At 45.2% G+C, this 18056-nt stretch overlaps 1 pseudogene; it reads right to left on the bottom strand.

Moving 5' to 3' along the window:
- Nucleotides 1-3083: 3083 nt before the first annotated feature.
- LOC127184447 (60S ribosomal protein L35a-like) lies at nt 3084-3591 on the bottom strand (annotated as a pseudogene).
- Nucleotides 3592-18056: the final 14465 nt, after the last annotated feature.

The raw sequence follows: 18056 nt of genomic DNA on the forward strand, positions 1-18056 counted from the left end.
ACAGAATCCTTCTTATTCCTCTTGGCCTTTACCTCCTGTTCCAGACCAGTTGCCCACCCAAACTCTAGACCACTAGGGCTCGGAAACCTCCACTTTGCTGGGCTCTACCTCCGTTTATTTTTATTGCTATAACAAAAGGACTGAGGTTGGACACTTTAAAGACACAGTGTATTTAGTTAACTCACAGTTCTGGAGACTGACACTCTAAGATCAGATGGTTTCCTGGCAAGGAACTCCTTGGCTACATCACATCAAGCCAGATGGCATCATGGCAGGAGTACAACACAGAGAGAAGCCAGGCAGCAGAGAGGGCCTTTTTTATAACAGTAGCACATTCTCCTGAAAACAAACTCCCTAATTCCTTCCATGGGAAACACCTCCGATGCTTTAACAAGTGCCTTGAACTCTAGCTCTTAAAGGTTCCACACCTCCCAGCATCACCCCACTGAGGACCAACCAAGCTTCCAATAGAGGACCCTCAAACCACACCCAAAGCATACCAGCCCTGCTGCACATGGTTTGATTTGTGAAGGAAGGGAAGGGAAGAAAGTTAAAAAAAAAAAAAAAAAAAAAAAAAAAAAAAAAAAGTGACATACTGTTAATCACATTTCAAGTTTTTATTTTATTTTATTTTATTTATTTATTTATTTGTTCATTTATTTTTGAGACAAAGCCTCATGTAGTCCAGGCTGGCCTCTCTAAAAGTAACATTTATTCTCCTGGCTCAATTGATGTCTGGGAGGTTCACTGCCTCCTTCTGCTAGCCTAGGCCTAGTCCCGGAAGCTTCTAGCCTCTGTACATTCTAACCTAGGCCTAGAATGTTTTCACCCTTGAGACTTACTGCTTACTAAGCTCACCCTTACTTGTTCTTCCTGAGCTCTGGGCTAGCTGGTTCAACTCTGCTGTTCAAGATCAAACTCTTCTCCCAGCTGACTTATTTAAGCTGGCTTCTCTCTTGGTCCAGAATTGCTCTGCTTGGCCTCTAACTAACTCAGCAGTCTGCTCTAATCTTCTGGCTTCTTCTCATTTTCTGTCTTGCTCGTCTCTATCTGAGTTCTTTCTCTGCAACCCATCTCTCTATTACTATGCTGGTAAAACTGCCTCTTGGGTGCCTTCCCTTTCCTCTCTCTTCTCCTGAGAGTTGGGTGTGTCCTATTCTGTCAAATCTTCTCCAGTTCCTCACCTTTTCTGCCACTCAATTAGACATCACTTTCAGCATGGGTGCCTCCTGCTACAAACTAAATTTACCTTAGTTTGGGAACAAAGGCCTGTTATCACCAGGCCTGGACCTAAGCTTTTCTTTACCTGATACTTACTCTATACCAGGTTAGCCTTGAACTCAGATCTGTTTGCCTCTGCCTCCTGTATAAAAAGCGTGTTTGTATTCCAGCGGGATCACACACACCTGGAAGATCTTTGGACGTGATCTCTTGCCAGCTGGATCACATAGACCTAGCGCTGTTCTGAATTAACATTCCTCTACCCCTGCCCCTTCAGTGCGAGCTAAAATTGTACAATAGAATTTTATAGTAGAAATAATTATTAATCCCACAATCGTAACAGTCTGAATGTCCTTATGAAGATGCACTCAGCCGTCGATGCGCTGACCCTTCAGCATCAGTCCATTTCAGCAGCAAGGTTTTGCAGTCTGCCAGTCTGGCCTTCCTCTGTTGGCTTGTTAAGCTGTCTCTGTGCAGGGGGATCTGCCTTCTGCAGCATCCACATTGCTGTCTTTCTGCATCTCTTCCTTGAGTCTTGACTTTTATTTGGAAGACTCTCTCTCTCTCTCTCTCTCTTCTCTCTCTCTCTCTCTCTCTCCCTGAGATAGGGTTTCTCTGTGTGGCCTTGGCTGTCCCGGACTCACTCTGTAGACCAGGCTGACCTCAAACTCATAGAGATCCACCTGCCTCTGCCTCCCTGAGTGCTGGGATGATTAAAGGCGTGCTTATATTTGTTAGCATCAAACAGACCTAGAAGATCTTTGGATGTGATCTGTTACCAGCTGGATCACATAGACCTAGAAAGTCTTCAGATTTGATTTCTTGCCAGAACAGCCATGTATTGTTTTTAAAATTATCAGTATTATCAGTAGGCTTGGCTAGCAATCAATCAAGACACAGACCCTTGTTATATTTTTTTTGTTTTGTTTTGTTTTTGGGTTTTGGAGACAGGGTTTCTCTGTGTAGCCTTGGCTGTCCTGGACTCACTTTGTACACCGGGCTGGCCTCGAACTCACAGTGATCCACCTGCCTCTGCCCCCATCCCCCACCCCCCAAGTGCTGGGATTAAAGGCGTGCGCCACCACGCCCAGCTGACACTTGTTATATTTTAAGATAGCTTTAGTTAACCTGGGCCAGGGCAGATACCAATCCTCTAAATTGCCTCCCATAGTCAGGTAGGCATGGGATCCCTGTCTCAACCCCATGTCATCTGTTTCTAATAATTTCTATCAAGCTACCTCCCACCCATAATCCCATATACTTGCTCATGTTCTTCGTCTGGGCTGGATTCTCCATCCATGCCACGGTCTGTGTGCTTCTCCTCCAGCTAACCCATGGCGGCCTTCCTCTCTCCACTTCAGGTCTCCTTCTCCTGGTGGCGGTCCTTCTTCTTCCCAGAATTCCTCTCTCTCTAAGCCCCACCTATCTCCTTTGCCCAGCCTAGGTGGGATGGCTTTTTATTAAGCAAAAGGTGGGTCACAGACAGAAAGCAGTAATTAACATCAAAATACATCAGCCCATCCCCCAACAGCCATGTTCTGAATTAACAGTCCTCTACAGGCCTCCAACTCGCTACATAGCTGAGAATGACATCAAACTTCTGATCTTCTTGTCTCTACCTCTTTTTTGTTTGTTTTGTTTTTTAAGACAGAGTTTCTCTGTGTAATAGCCCTGGATGACCTGGACTCACTTTATAGACCAGGCTAGCCTCGAACTCACAAAGATCTGCTTGCCTCTGCCTCCTGAGTGCTGGGTCTAAAGGTGTGTGCCACCATGCCCAGCTTTGTCTCTACTTCTTTTTCTTTCTTTTTTTTTTTTAATGAAAAAAAAAAAATCCAAGAGCATAAATCCACTTTTATTATTTATTTTTTATTAGTTTGAATCCGAGAAGGGTACAGCATCACACAGATTCTGTGTCCAATGGCCTTCTCAGGAAGGTTGCTTCGGAATTTGGCATGAACCATGCCACTGTTTCCATGGGCCTGAGTTACTTTTCCTCAGATCACCCTGGTTTGGTTTGGTTTGCCTCCAGGAGTCACTGTGTTGTTTTTTGCTTTATACACATAAGCACATCTCTTGCCTGAGTAGAATTCAGTTTCATCCCGGGCATAAACACCTTCAATTTTTTTTTCTTCAAGACAGGGTTTCTCTGTGTAGCCTTGGCTGTCCTGGACTTGCTTTGTAGACCAGGCTGGCCTCGAACTCACAGTGATCCGCCTGCCTCTGCTTCCCTGAGTGCTGGGATTAAAGGTGTGCACCACCACGCCCAGCAACACCTTCAATTTTAAGAAGAGTTGTGTGTTCTCTTTGGTTCCGAAGACCTTGTTTGTAGCCAGCAAAAATGGCCTTGCACCACAGCGTTCCAGACATAGTTGCGTTTTAGAAGTCCTGTTCCCAGCAGGCCTCCACAGGCGCCAATATGGCGGAAAGACTGTCTCTACCTCTTACGTGCTGGCATTGCAAATGTGCACCATGTGTGGCTCTTGCAATGCTGGGATCGAACCAGGCAAGCACTCTACTAACTGAGCCACACCCATTCTTCAGGCTCACTTGCAATAAACATTATTTTGACATTCCGTTCCATCCTAACTTTCACCTATATGTACTTATTATCACATCGGTTACATTTACCTTTGTCAGGGGAGCCAAAGCCACCTACACAACTCATTCTTTTAATTTTTGCCTCTGTTTGTTTGTTTTCTTTTTTGAGACAGGGCCTCACTATGTAGCCCAGGCTAACCTCCAACTCATAGTGTTTCTCCTGCCTCAGTTTCCCAAGTGCCACATTACAATCACAGGTCCCCCCACCAAATTCCACCAACTCTTTATGGTGCCACTGCCTCTTCTAGCAGGACCTCCATGGCTCATGCAGGGCAATAGATAACAGTTGACCCCAAAATCCCCCTCTCCCCATTTCTGTCAGCAGGTGCTTCAGGCTAGCAGATAGGGTGTGCTATTTTGGGACTAGGCAGCTGCTTTAAACACTTGGGGCCCCGCCCCCTTTCTGCTCTCCTGCTTCCCACTAGAATGTTCGCTAATCTTTCTAGACTATACTTGTGTGTGTAGTGTGGGCCTGTGTGTGTATGGGCCTTTGCCCAAGTGCTCCTCTGTGAAGGTCTATGTTTCCATGTTGGGGGTTTCCTCTATTGCTTTCCACTAGGGAGCCCCCCACCCCCCAAGATTCACTGTCACTGTGCACCACCACATGTGGGGTTTCATGTCAGTGCTGGGAGCCAAGCTCAGGTCCCTGTGCTTGCACAGCAGGGTACGCTACTTTACTGAGCATCTCCCTGCAACCCCAACGGCCTCCAAAAGTCTCAGTTTTTAGAATTATATTTATTTATTATTTACTTGGGCAGGGGTGTCTGCATTGTAGCATAGGCGCGAAGTCAGAGGTGACTTTTCCGGAGTAAGTTTTCTCCTTTCACCATATGGGTCCGGAGATCAAATTCAGTCAGGCTTGGCGGCAAACTCATTTACCTCCTGAGCCATCTCTGCCCATAAATTTATGCTAGAATAATCCCCCACCCCCACCCCCAGGGGCAGATATTTCAAATGCCCTAAAGCTGTACGGGCCCAGGATCACTTTCTCTGGTGCGGACTCCAAGCCTTACTCACCTAGATTCTTCTCTCAGGCTGGTCTTCCCATTGCATCCCCAAAGATCACAGCCTTAAAGTCATCCCACACGTCATCCGAGGCCTTGCCAGTCTTACAAGTCTGCACCCTGGCATCTGTGCCAGATGCCTTTCCCAGTCTTGCTGTGGTGCTTTGAATAGACTCCTGTGTCTGAGTGCTTGATCCGTAGGGACCAAATAAAATGATTTCCTTAGCTGCCTTGTGTCTCTTCACAGCAGGGAAACCCTAACTAAGACACAATGTAACAAATATGTCAAACCTCTATATTGTGTACAAGGCCTCCAGGGAGCAACTTACCCTCTCTTACGAGTGGCTGTCTTAGTTAGGGTTTCTATGGCTGTAAAGAGACACTGTGACCACAGCAACTCTTATAAAGGAAAATATGTAGTCGAAGCTGGCTTACAATTCAGAGGTTTAGTCCATTATCCTATCATGATGGCGGGCAGCATGGCGGTGTGCAGGCAGACGTGGTGCTGGAGAGGGAGCTGAGAGGGCTACATCTTGATCTCAGGCAGCAAGAAGAAAATACCCCACTGGGCATGGCTTGAGCATCTGAGACCTCAAACCCCGCCCCCCCCTCAGTGATACCCTCCCTCCAATAAAGCCACATCTACTCCAACAAGGCCACATTTCCTTTTAAAAAAATAATTATTTTATTTTATGTGCATTGGTATTTTGCCTGCATGTACGTGTGTGTGAGGGTGTCAGATCTTGGAGTTACAGTTGTGAGCTGCCATGTGGGTGCTGGGAACTGAACAGGAGTCCTCTGGAAAAGTATTCAATGCTCTTAACCACTGAGCCATCTCTCCAGTCCCCCATGGCCACATCTCCTAACTGTGCCACTCTCCATGAACCAAAGCATTCAAACACACGAGTCTATGGGATCCATACCTATTCAAACCACCACACACCGAAACATCAAAAAAGTTAATTTTTTTTTTCTTTCTCTGAGATAGGGTCTTAGTTACAGGCTCTCCTGGAACTATGTAGATTAGGCTGGCTTAGAACTCACAGAGCTCTGTTTACCTCTGTCTCCTTAGTGCTGGGATTAAAGGCATGTGCCACCATCCTTGGCCAATAAAATTTCAGGGTTTGTTTGTTTGGTTGTTTTCTGTTTTTGTTTCTCCTGGCTATCCTGGAGTCACTTTTGTAGATCAGGCTGACCTCAAATTCACAGGTATCCCCCTGCCTCTGCCTCCCCGAGTGCTGGGATTAAAGGCGTGTACTACCACACCCAGCAACATTTCTTACTGGCATGTTTTTGGTAGCTAGCATAAGACCTCACTTTTCTACCTTATGGGAGATGAAAGTATTTACTTTCCTCGTCTAAAGAGCAGGAAAGTTAAAATGTTTGCCTTCCTCTTCCAGGATGCAGCGTGCTGTGTTAGTATTGCCAAGAGGTAAAACCCACCCACACTGCAAATCCAGACTTGTCCATGTAAATCCGCATTTTTATCTTGCCCAAATGGTATTCCATTCTAGCCTTTTTTTTTTTTTTTTTTTTTTTTTTTTTTTTTTTTTTTTGGTTTTTCGAGACAGGGTTTCTCTGTGTAGCCATTCTAGCCTTTTTAACGTTATGAAATATTGACATATTTTCATTTCCCACAGAATATATTATTCGTTACTTTCCTATTGAACAAAATCCTATTTTCTTTTTGTGATCACTCCCTTTATTCTATTCTTTTTTTTAAATTTTTTATTAATTTATTCTTGTTACATCTCAATGGTCAAAATCCTATTTTCTTTTTCTTTTTCAAAATCCTATTTTCATCTGTGGAGATGTGGCCCCAATTCCTCACTCCTGGTAGGAATTACATAAGGCCAGCAGGAGAGCAGCTGCTTCCTTTGTGCCTGCCTTAGCCTGGAATCTCATAATCTGTTTGAAAGCAGGGCATTATGGAAAATCTGGCTGGGCTGCTCCATTTAACTATTTAGAGCGGGGAGAACCATTTGGTTATAAAGTCTTTATCCAACGGTGTCTTCTGAAGCTGCGAACCCTCCCCCTCACACTTGGGGTGACAGAGCACCATGGATCTACAGAGTGGGACTCTGAAGTTCGATTCTAAGCGTGTCATCTCTCTCAGCGCCATCTGCTACTAGTCTTGCTGTGGTCCCCAGCTGAGAATATAGACTTCTGGTATTTTCCTCATGCCCAACCACGCTGCTTTAAATGTCTGTTTGTCACTTCTGACTTAATCACGAAGTTATTAGAATTAGCCGTTTTAGGAATTTTAATCTTTACACAGAAGAGAACGAAGGGCTGGAGAACAGGCCAAGACTTTCCTGCAATTCAGAGAAAGGGTTCGTGCCAAGGTCCTTATCCTCGTGATCTGCATATGTGACCTACATGGTGGGAAATTCATTGCATATGTGGTTAAGTCAAGAGGTTTGGTTTTTTTTTTTTTTTTTTTTTTTTTTTTTGAGGGAGGAGCGGCATAGATGCAATGATTTATACCCTTCGTGGACAGAGGCAGAGGGAGAGTTGATACACTGAAAAGGACAAGGCGATGCAACCACAGATGGAGCGATTCTACTCTTGTGGCCAGAAGCCAGGGAGTGCTGGCTGCCGTCAGAAGCCCAGTGAGACAAGGCATGGGTTCTTGTGAGCTCTGCTGAAGCTCTCTCTCTCTCAGTGAGACTGAGCTTCCAGGCTACAGACTGTGAGTGCTTGCTTACATTTCTTCTGAATTCAGCCACCAAACTGTGGTCAGCCACAAGCAACTAAAACAGTAGCTTCTCCCTGACATGTTTCTATCTTTGCTGCTTTCCTTTCTTAGCCTGTGTATTTTTAAAATCCCATTTTATCCTTCATAATGTTTTCTCTCAGAAAATAACTTTGCATGTTCTTTTCAAATTCCTTAGATGTTGGATTTTTGAACTAACTTAACATTTAGCAACCATTTATTTGTGGCCCTGGAATGTTTAGGCTCTATAGCAGACACAAAGCAAATGCATGCAGCCTGTCGGCCCGCCGTTCAGTTTTAATAATGCTCATACCCTCTGTATGATAAAACGCAAAGATAAGAGCCAAAGTCTGGACAGCCTGGAGTAGTCAAGACGGATGGAAAAGCTGTGAGGGGCCTGGGATTCCAGGGTGCGGCGGGGCGGGGCGGCCCGGCCTTGAATGATCAAGCAGACCTTGTTGGAAGAGACACTTGAACAAACAAAGACTTCAGAAGTCACCGTCTTTTCTGAATTCCCTCCCCATTTTCATTTCTTTCTGCATTGTGCAAGTAACCTAGATTCTTCTCGTCCAGTGCTGTGGATTGAGGCTAGAGGGAATGAATCCCGGGCAAGTTTCCCACCACTGAGCGACACTGCCAGCTTCTTTTACGTTGGGGCAAAGCCTTGCTAAGCCACACCCAGGCCAGCCTGAAGCAACGTGGGATCCTCCTGCCCTCCTCTCCCCTCCTGGGTGGCTGAGTGATAGGTGTGTGCCGCCAAGCCCCGCAGGACTTCTCCTGAAACATTTCAGAAACATACAAATTGCATCACGGGGCGTCTCTGCAATCTTATATTCCCAGAGAAAAAGCTTTTCTAACAATTTAAAGTATATTCTTCAGGCTAACACCACACACACACACACACACACACACACACACACACATACAGTGATGTATTCTGGTAGTCCTTATGGGAACAAAAGCACTCTGCACACATTCTTTCCCTACCTGCTGTGAAGTCAGAAGAAAGGGGCATTTTAAGATAATCCATCGTTGGCAGCACACTCACACACACACACACATTTCCCTAATCACATTCTGATCACATGCTTCAGGAAAATCACACTTTTTTTTTTTTTAAACCACATAATGACTGTGATGAGGGAAGAAGAGAAAGAGAGGTGAGGTTGGGGAGGGCGAGAGGGAGAAGATGGGGAGGGTTTGGAGAAATGGCTGAGCTGTTGGTTAAGAGCACTTACCGCTCTTGCAAAAGTCCTGCGTTTAGTTTCCAGAACCCACATCTGGCAACTCACAACTGCCTGTAAACTCAGGCTCCATGGGAGTGGACGCCCTCTTCTGGATTCTGTGGGCACTGCACTCACGTACATTCTTTGTGTGCATACTTATACACGTAAGTAAAAACAAAAAAATTAAGTATTAATTAATTAAAAGTTAGAATCAGGGTCTAAGGGTGTAGCTCAGCTATCATATGACATGTGTATGGTCCTGGGTTTAATCCTCAGCATGGCAAAATTAATTAAAAGCACCATGTGGTGGCTCACATCTGTTATCCCAGGACTCATAGGCTGAGGTAGGAGACTCTATATGAGTTCAAGGCCAGCCTGGCCTATAGAGGGATTGTCTGTATAAAGAAAAATAAAAGTAAAACTCATCAAGTAAAAATAAGCACAAATTAGAGTAGGGTACAGCAGTAACAGATGAAGTCAGGGACAGGAAAGATTTTTCCCTACTATTTTAAGGTCTTGGACTAGGTCAGTAAAAGTGAATTCCCAAGCCAGGTGTATGATGGCACACACCTTCAATCCCAGCACTTGGGAGGCAGAGGCAAGTGGATTGCTGTGAGTTCCAGGCCAGCCTGGTCTACAAAGCAAGTCCAGGATAGCCAAGGATACACGGAGAAATTCTGTCTCAAAATAAATAAAGTTTCTGTGAAAAAATTTTCCATGTATTTGCATAGCTGTCAATTTTTTTCCCTCAAATTTAATTTCTAAGGGCTGGCCTCCTTAGGCGTTCCAGGTGTGTGGTGTATATTCATACATGTAAGTCAAAATTCATGCATGTGCAATCAAAATAAAATTTCAAACCTCCTTTAATCCCAGCACTAGGGAGGCAGAGGCAGGCAGATCACTGTGAGTTCGAGACCAGCCTGGTTTACAAATCAAGTCTAGAATTGCCCAAGGCTACACAGAGAAACCCTGTCTCAAAAAACCAAAAAACCAAAACCAAAAACAAAAAAGAAAAAGATTTTTTTTCAAACCTCTAATGAATAACATAGTTAGACAGAGGATTTGTGGTTTTGGTGGCATCTTGTATTCTGTTTCCCTTTGCTTAGTTTTTCTTGCTATTTTAAGCCCAAGATTATAATCTATTCCTGCATTCAAATTTTGCTTCTCAGTGAAGCAGTTGATAATGATGCAGCCGTAGCTTAACCTGGAGAGAGCCTTCTTTTGTCCCAGGCCCTGGCCTGATCCGCAGTACTCACACAAGGCAGCAGCAATGTAAATTCATAGGTTCCCACATCTGAAAGCCAGATTTACCCAGAAATCAAATCATAAAGTATCACACCCTTTAAAGGTAAGGGACTGTCCTGAACAGTCATTTCCTGGTAAGTAAGGAAATAAATTATAGTCAAGACATTAAAAATCTCAGTGGACTCTTTAGGAGAAATTTCTCTTTTCATGGTGCCTAAGGAAAGCGGTTTCCTAAAAATGTAGCAGTTGTTATTGAATCAACAAGTGTAGTAGCACACGCCCGTAATCCCAGTTCTTGGGGCTTGAGGCTGGAGGATCACAAAGTCCAGGTCAGCCAGAGCTACATAAGGACAGGCTACCTTAAAACAAGACAAACAAAACCTGCCACAGAAACAACAGCGAAACCAAAAACTATCACTTTTTCCAGGTTCAGAGAGCGCCTCCCTGTCCTCCTATTTCTTGAAAAGCAGTGACAAGATGATCAATTGAGCCCAGGAGTTCAGGGCCAGCCTCGGCAACAGAGCGAGACCTTCTTGCTTTGAGCGGCAGTCAGGTGTCCAGCAGAAAATTCCTTTCTGTAGTGTTTGTCAGTCTTTTTAAAAATACTGTCAGCCAGGCATGGTGGCGCGCGCCTGTAATCCCAGCACTCGGGAGGCAGAGGCAGGAGGATCTCTGTGAGTTCAAGGCCAGCCTAGTCTGCAAAGTGAGTCCAAGACAGCCAAGGCTACACAGAGAGACAGAGTCTTGAAAAACCAATTAAAAAAAAAAAAAGCTGTTGTTTCTAACTGTGAGAAAGATGGCTACATTTTGTTTTAGAGGTTATAAAGGGATTGCTTCATGTTTCTCCACAGGGTTACACAAACATTTAGCTTAAGAAACATTGGTTAAAGGATGAGGGAGGCCTGTTCCTCAATGCCCTCACTTGGCTGCTGACAGAGCTCTTCTGCGTACCATCACCATCTTGTGGCCTTTTGCCACATTACTGTTAAGACTTCAAAGCTTTTGTAATTGAGGCCTGAAGCCAGTCTCCTCCTAGTGTGTCCTGTGTTGTGAGAGAGGAAATATACAGAGCCAGCCAAGCAGGCATACCACCCTCTGCTGAGATGGCATCTTAGTGTTTATGCAGGATTCTAAAATAACCAGTTAAGTAAGAAAATACACCACACAGATTTTTGTTTGTTTGTTTGGTTGGTTTTCAAGACAGGGTTTCTCTGTGTAGCCTTGGCTCTCCTGGACTTGCTTTGTAGACCAGGCTGACCTTGAACTCACGGTGATCCACCTGCCTCTGCCTCCTGAGTGCTGGGATTGAAGGAGTGTGCCACCACACCGGGCTGTACCAGCAGATTTAATCTGAGTAGTGCTACCGTAAGGAGAACGTTCCCGTTTTGATTTTTTGGCCTAAGTCTATTTTATTTATTTTGTTGTTTTTTTGAGACAGTGTTGTGTAGCTCTGGCTCCTGAAGTTTGTTCTGCAGACCAGGCTAGCCTCGAACTCAGAGATCTGTCTCCGAGTGCTAAGAACAAAGGCATCCATCACTGGAGTTCAAGGACAGCCCGGTCTACAGAGCCCACAATAGAGAAACAGAGAAACCTATCTCAAGACCGGCGTAGTAGTGCACGCCTGTAATCCCAGCACTCAGGGAGGCAGAGGCAGGCAGATCGCTGTGAGTTCGAGGCCAGCCTGCTCTACAAAGTGAGTCCAGGGCAGCCAAGGCTACGCAGAGAAACCCTGTCTTGAAAAACCCAGAAACGGAAGGAAGGAAGGAAGGAAGGAAGGAAGGAAGGAAGGAAGGAAGGAAGGAAGGAAGGAAGGAAGGAAAGAAGGAACGCTGTCTCGGGAAAAAAGAAAAAGAAAAAGAAAAGAGAAAAGAAAAAAGAAGCTCTACCTTCTTTTAACCACTGAGCCATCTTTCCAGTCCCGCTCCGGCCCCGCCCCTTCCCGCCACCCCACTATCTCATTAGGCGCTTTAAAGAAGTTCTTCCATCTCCTCAGTTCTCCCATCTCTATTGTCCTCTGGTCTCTCCTTCCCGGTACAGCCATCGTCATTGTCACTGTCTCTCCTCTCGGCAGGCCCCGCCTCCTTTGCAGGTTCCTCCCCTCTCTGCCTCGCCGCCCGCCTTCCGCTGGTGCCGCGCCTGACCTCATCCTGCCTGCTGGCGGAGGTCTTTCCAGGACACAGCTCCCTGGTAACCTTCTGCGGGCAGGAAATAACTAAACCCAGCCTCCTCCCAAGCCCCTCCGCGCTGGAGGGGAAAGCTCCCAACGGAAAAAGGTCCACCTTATTTCTCTCGTAAGAAATGCTTTCTGATTTAATAACTTTCTTCTGCTCGATGTGGTCTGTTTTTCTCTGTTTTTCTCCACATAGATACACATTTTCTTAGGAAGCGTACTCGAACATTCTCCACATTCATCTTTACTTGCCCAAACTCATTTGCATAGGGGATTTACCAGGGCTTTGAGTCGAATCTCCAAAAAACCCAGCTGCTAGGAGGAAATGGAGGTTAAAGAGAAAACGGTTGTCATTATTTTGGAAAACAGCTTAAACTTAATTTTGGGAAGTGTATTTTCAATCTGTAAATACCCAGAAAACTCTATCATATGGAAATCAGCTTCAAGGCCGGGCGTGGTGGCCTACACAGAGAAACCCTGTCTCGAAAAACCAAAAATAAAAAAAGAAAGAAGGAAAGAAATTAGCTTCACATCCAAATAAATTTTATAATGCCTAGTATGTGTACACACACACACACACACACACACACACACACACACACACACACACCCTGGCTGTGCTGGACTCGCTTTGTAGACCAGGCTGGCCTCGAACTCATAGAAATCCACCTGCCTCTGCCTCCGAGTGCTGAGGTTAAAGGCATGTGCTACCACATCCAGCCACACAGAATTATATGAGGCAACTAACTAATGTGATCCCCAGTTTATACTCGATTGTTCATTTCCCACTCCAATTTCAAAACCACTTGTCAGAATCCTCTATGCCAAACGTCAGTTTTCTTTCTATTGCTGTAATAAAACACTGACCAAAAGCAATTTGGTAAGAAAAGAGTTTATTTCACCTTACAGTTTACATTCCATCTTGAAGGGAAATCAGGGCAGGACCACAGAGGCGAGCTGCTCCCTGGCTGGCTCAGCTTGATTTTATTGATTTTTAAAAATTTATTAGTAGCGTTACTCTGACATCGTGCTGGGGATGGAATTTAGCCCACGGTCACTTCTTTTTTTTTTTTTTCTAAATAGTTTTTATTTTTAAGTATGTGTCTGTGTTTGGGTGTGTTATGTGAGTGCAGGCGCCCACAGAGGCCAGAGGCCTGAGATCTCCCTGGAGCTAGAGTTATATGCAGATGGTTGTAAGCACCCTGGTGTGGGTGCTGGGAACTGAGCTCAGATCTTCTGAAAAAGCAGTCAACACTCTTAACTTCTGAGCTCTATGTCCAGCCTCACTCATAAGGTCATTCCTTTAGGGCCAGCTCCAAGACAGAAAGACACCAGAAGATTTGCTTCCATGGCCTGCCTTAGGGAAGAGAAATTCTCATGTCTATGCCTTGTCTTGGGAGTTGTCCTGGACTTGATTTGTAGAGCAGACTGGCCTCAAACTCACAGAGATCTGCCTGCCTCTGCTTCCTGAGTGCTGAGATTAAAGGCGTGCACCACCACACCTGTCCCCACCCCCCTTTTTAAAAAAAGACTTATTTATAATGTATACAGTGTTCTGCCTGCATGACCCCTGCAGGCCAGAAGAGGACACCAGATCTCATTATAGATGGCTGTGAGCCACCATGAAGTTGCTGGCAATTGAACTCAGGACCTCTGGAAGAGCAGACAGGGCTCTTAACCTCTGAGCCATCTCTCCAGCTTGAATTTTTATATGACCCAGAACAACCTGCCCAGGAGTGGCACTGCCCAAAGTGCAGCAGGCTGTCCCACATCAATCATTAATGAAGAAAATGCCCCCACAGACTTACCTACAGGCATATTCTTATTTGTGAGGTATGCCTGTTGCCCCCTTCCTCCCCCATCTCTCCTTGGGTTTTTTGGTTTTTGTTTGTTTGAGACAAAGTTTCTCTGTGTAGCCTTGGCTGTCCTGGAATAGCTTTGTAGACCAGAGTGGCCTCAAACTCATGAAGATCCTCCACCTGTTTCTACCTCCCCGAGTTCTGGGATTATACGCATGGATGGTAAGAAAGAAATCAGCTGGGAAATGGTGGCACACACCTTTAATCCAAGCATTTGGGAGGCAGAGGCAGGCCAGATGACTAGCTTATGTCAAGCTGACAAACAAAACCCTAACCAGCATGCCAAATTAGTAGGAAAAACATAACACCGTCTGTCCTACTAGAGTTTAAAAAAATCGTCCTTGCTTATTCTAATATATCCCCATTGTAGTAATATCTAGAAAGCAGAACAAAATAAAATCTTTGCACCCAGAGCTAATTAAGCACCACCGGCATTTAGTATCTTTTTTGTATTTCTAAATTTCACTTTAATTTTAGAGGATACTTTATACAAAACCCAGAGGGTGTTAAAATGGCAGTAATGGAGCAGGAGAGATGGCTCAGGAGTTAGGAACGTGTACTGTACTGTGAGGACATGGTGTTGATTCCTACATCCATTGTTAAGTGGCTCATGATTCCAGTTCCAGGGGATCTGATGCCCTCTACTGGCTTCTGCTACTACTTATAGAGACAAGCAGGCACCCACACAGACAGGGAAAGGCAGAGACAAGCAGGCACACACACAGACAGGGAAAGGGAGAGACAAGCAGGCACACACACAGACAGGGAAAGGCAGAGACAAGCAGGCACACACACAGACAGGGAAAGGGAGAGACAAGCAGGCACACACACAGACAGGGAAAGGCAGAGACAAGCAGGCACACACACAGACAGGGAAAGGCAGAGACAAGCAGGCACACACACAGACAGGGAAAGGCAGAGACAAGCAGGCACACACACAGACAGGGAAAGGGAGAGACAAGCAGGCACACACACAGACAGGGAAAGGCAGAGACAAGCAGGCACACACACAGACAGGGAAAGGCAGAGACAAGCAGGCACACACACAGACAGGGAAAGGCAGAGACAAGCAGGCACATACATAGACAGGGAAAGGGAGACACAAGCAGGCACAACATAGACAAAGATAGTGAATCTTTAAAAGACCATAGTGAAGAATGGCTTTTCTCCCGTCCCCGTCCTCAGGGTCCTCTCTTAGGAGGCAGCCACTGTTTCCAGCTCCTACTGATGGACCCCTCTGGAGACAGTTGGTCAATTTTGTGCTATACACAGAGGTCTGGGTTTTGTTTTTGCTCTTTTGAGACACGGTCTCACTATCCCTGGCTGTCCTGGAACTCACTCTGTAGACCATGCTGTTCTTGAACTCAGAGATTCACCTGCCTCTACCTCTGCCTCTCAAGTGCTGGGATCAAAGGTGTGTCCCATTGTGCCTGGATCACAGAGTTTTAAGGGTAGCTTTGTAGGGAGAGATAAATGTGTTTTTGTGTTGATCCCAAGTGTGGGACACGGAACAGACTTGTGAGAGCAGGATGTTTTTCCACTTACAAGTCGAACCACTTTGTGGGGGAGCTCTGGATGTTGCCAGCTGAAAACATCCTAGTACAGACTGAGAGGATATATACATGAGCCCCAAACAAGAGGCTGGAGAGAGGACTTGGGATTGTTTTGGGTGTTCATCAATACTTCTAGAGACCCTCCTAGAGAGAACTGCTCCAGGGAAGGCTTTAAGGCTTGGTGCTCCAGCTGAGGCTCTGGGCCCCAGCTGCTGTTCCAGGTTCCAGCAGCAACCTTGGTTGAATTGCGGATTTGCTGAGATCCTGCTGACTACCTCGGGAGAATTGTTCCTTGGAACTAATATCCTTTTTTTTTTTTTTGGTTTTTCGAGACAGGGTTTCTCTGTGTAGCCTTGACTGTCCTGGACTCACTTTGTAGACCAGGCTGGCCTCGAACTCACAGCGATCCGCCTGCCTCTGCCTCCTGAGTGCTGGGATTAAAGGCGTGCGCCACCACACCCAGCCTGGAACTAATATCCTTAAGGTTTCATTATTGTGTTCTTTGATCTCCTTTTCCTATTGTTTGGGTTAGTTGGGTTGTGAGGTACACTCTGTTGGTGAGTTCATGATAACGTGTAATTGTTAAGAAAATTGAGCCAACACAGTTTTGTGGTTTTTTTTGTTTGTTTGTTTTTCGAAACAGGGTTTCTCTGTGTAGCCTTGGCCATCCTGGACTCACTTTGTAGACCAGGCTGGCTTCCAACTCACAGCGATCTGCCTGCCTTTGCCTCCCGAGTGCTGGGATTAAAGACGTGCGCCACCACACCCGGCTCGAGCCAACACAGTTTTATATGTATGCTATTCAAAAGTTTCTTCCTTAACCATATATCTTTTTAAAATATATTTTATTAATTTATTCATATTACATCTAAATTGTTATCCCATCCCTTGTATCCTCCTATTCCTCCCTCCCTCCCATTTTCCCCTTACTCCCCTCCCCTATGACTGTGACTGAGGGGGACCTCCTCCCCCTGTATATGCTCATAGGGTATCGAGTCTCTTCTTGGTAGCCTGCTATTCTTCCTCTGAGTGCCACTAGGCCTCCCCATCTAGGGGACGTGGTCAAATATGGGGCACCAGAGTTCATGTGAAAGTCGGACCTCACTCTCCACTCAACTGTGGAGAATGCCCTGTCCATTGGCTAGATCTGTGTAGGGGTTCGAAGTTTACTTCATGTATTATCCTTGGCTGGTGCCATAGTTCGAGCACGACCCCTAGGCTTAACCATATATCATATATCATATATATATATATATATATATATTTTTTTTTTTTTTTTGAGACAGTCTTTCTTCATAGCCCAGGCTGTCCTGAAAATCATTCCATAGACCAGTCTGGCCTTGAACTCAATAATTGGTTTACCTCTGCCTCCCAAATGCTTCGATTAAAGGCGTATGTCACTAACGTAGCTGACTTATTTCTCACTATCCACTCTATCTTGAGAAGCAAGAATATATTGCATATGATTGTTCTCTCTCCCTAACTACTCTCCCTTCCCCGCCTTCTCCTTCCCCTTACGCTTCATTTAATTTATATTAAAAAAAAAAAAAACCCAGGATGCATTTCTTAGTAAATTATACATATGTATTTGTTATATTTTAAAATTCAAATACCAAACCAGGTGTAGTGGCTCAAATCCAGTCCTAATACTTAAAGAAGTAGAGGCAGGAGGATCTCGGAAGTTCAACAGGCCAGCTTCAGCCATAGAGTTTGAGGACAGCCTGGTCTACAAAGAGAATCCAGGATAGCCACGGTTACACAGAGAAACCCTGTCTCAAAAAACAAAAACAAAAACAAAAAACCCAACCAACCAACAAAAACAAAAAACCAATACAGTTCCTCGTGTTGTGGTGACCCCCAATCATAAAATATAATAATAAGAATAATTATTATTCTTAATATTTTTATTTTTGAGACAGGGTTTCTCTGTGTAGCCTGGCTGTCCTGGACTCTCTTTGTAAACCTGACTGGCCTCAAACTCACAGAGATCCACCTGCCTCTGCCTCTCAGAGTGCTGGGATTAAAGGCGTGGGCTACCACCGCCCAGCTGGTAAAATTATTTTTGTTGCTACTTCCTAATTGTAATTTTGCTACCGTTATAAATCATAATGTAAACCTTTTTTGGAGAGAGGTGTGTCAAAGAGGATGAAACCCACAGGTTGAGAACCTCTGCCTTTCTTGTTTTTGTTTTTGTTTTTGTTTTTCGAGACAGGGTTTCTCTGTGTAGCCTTGGCCATCCTGGACTCACTTTGTAGACCAGGCTGGCCTCGAACTCACAGCGATCCGCTTGCCTCTGCCTTTCTTATAGAGTTGTTGATCCACAATCCCTTATCTAGAATTCTAAAATCAAGAAAGCTCAGAAATGGGGCTTGGAGAGACAGCTCTGTGGTTAAGGACAGCGGCTGTGCTGCCCTGGCTGCTCTTCCAGAGGACCCGGGTTCGATTCATAGCACTCCGTGTG

This window comes from Acomys russatus, chromosome 32 (genome assembly GCF_903995435.1).
Source record: "Acomys russatus chromosome 32, mAcoRus1.1, whole genome shotgun sequence".
Classification (NCBI taxonomy): domain Eukaryota; kingdom Metazoa; phylum Chordata; class Mammalia; order Rodentia; family Muridae; genus Acomys; species Acomys russatus.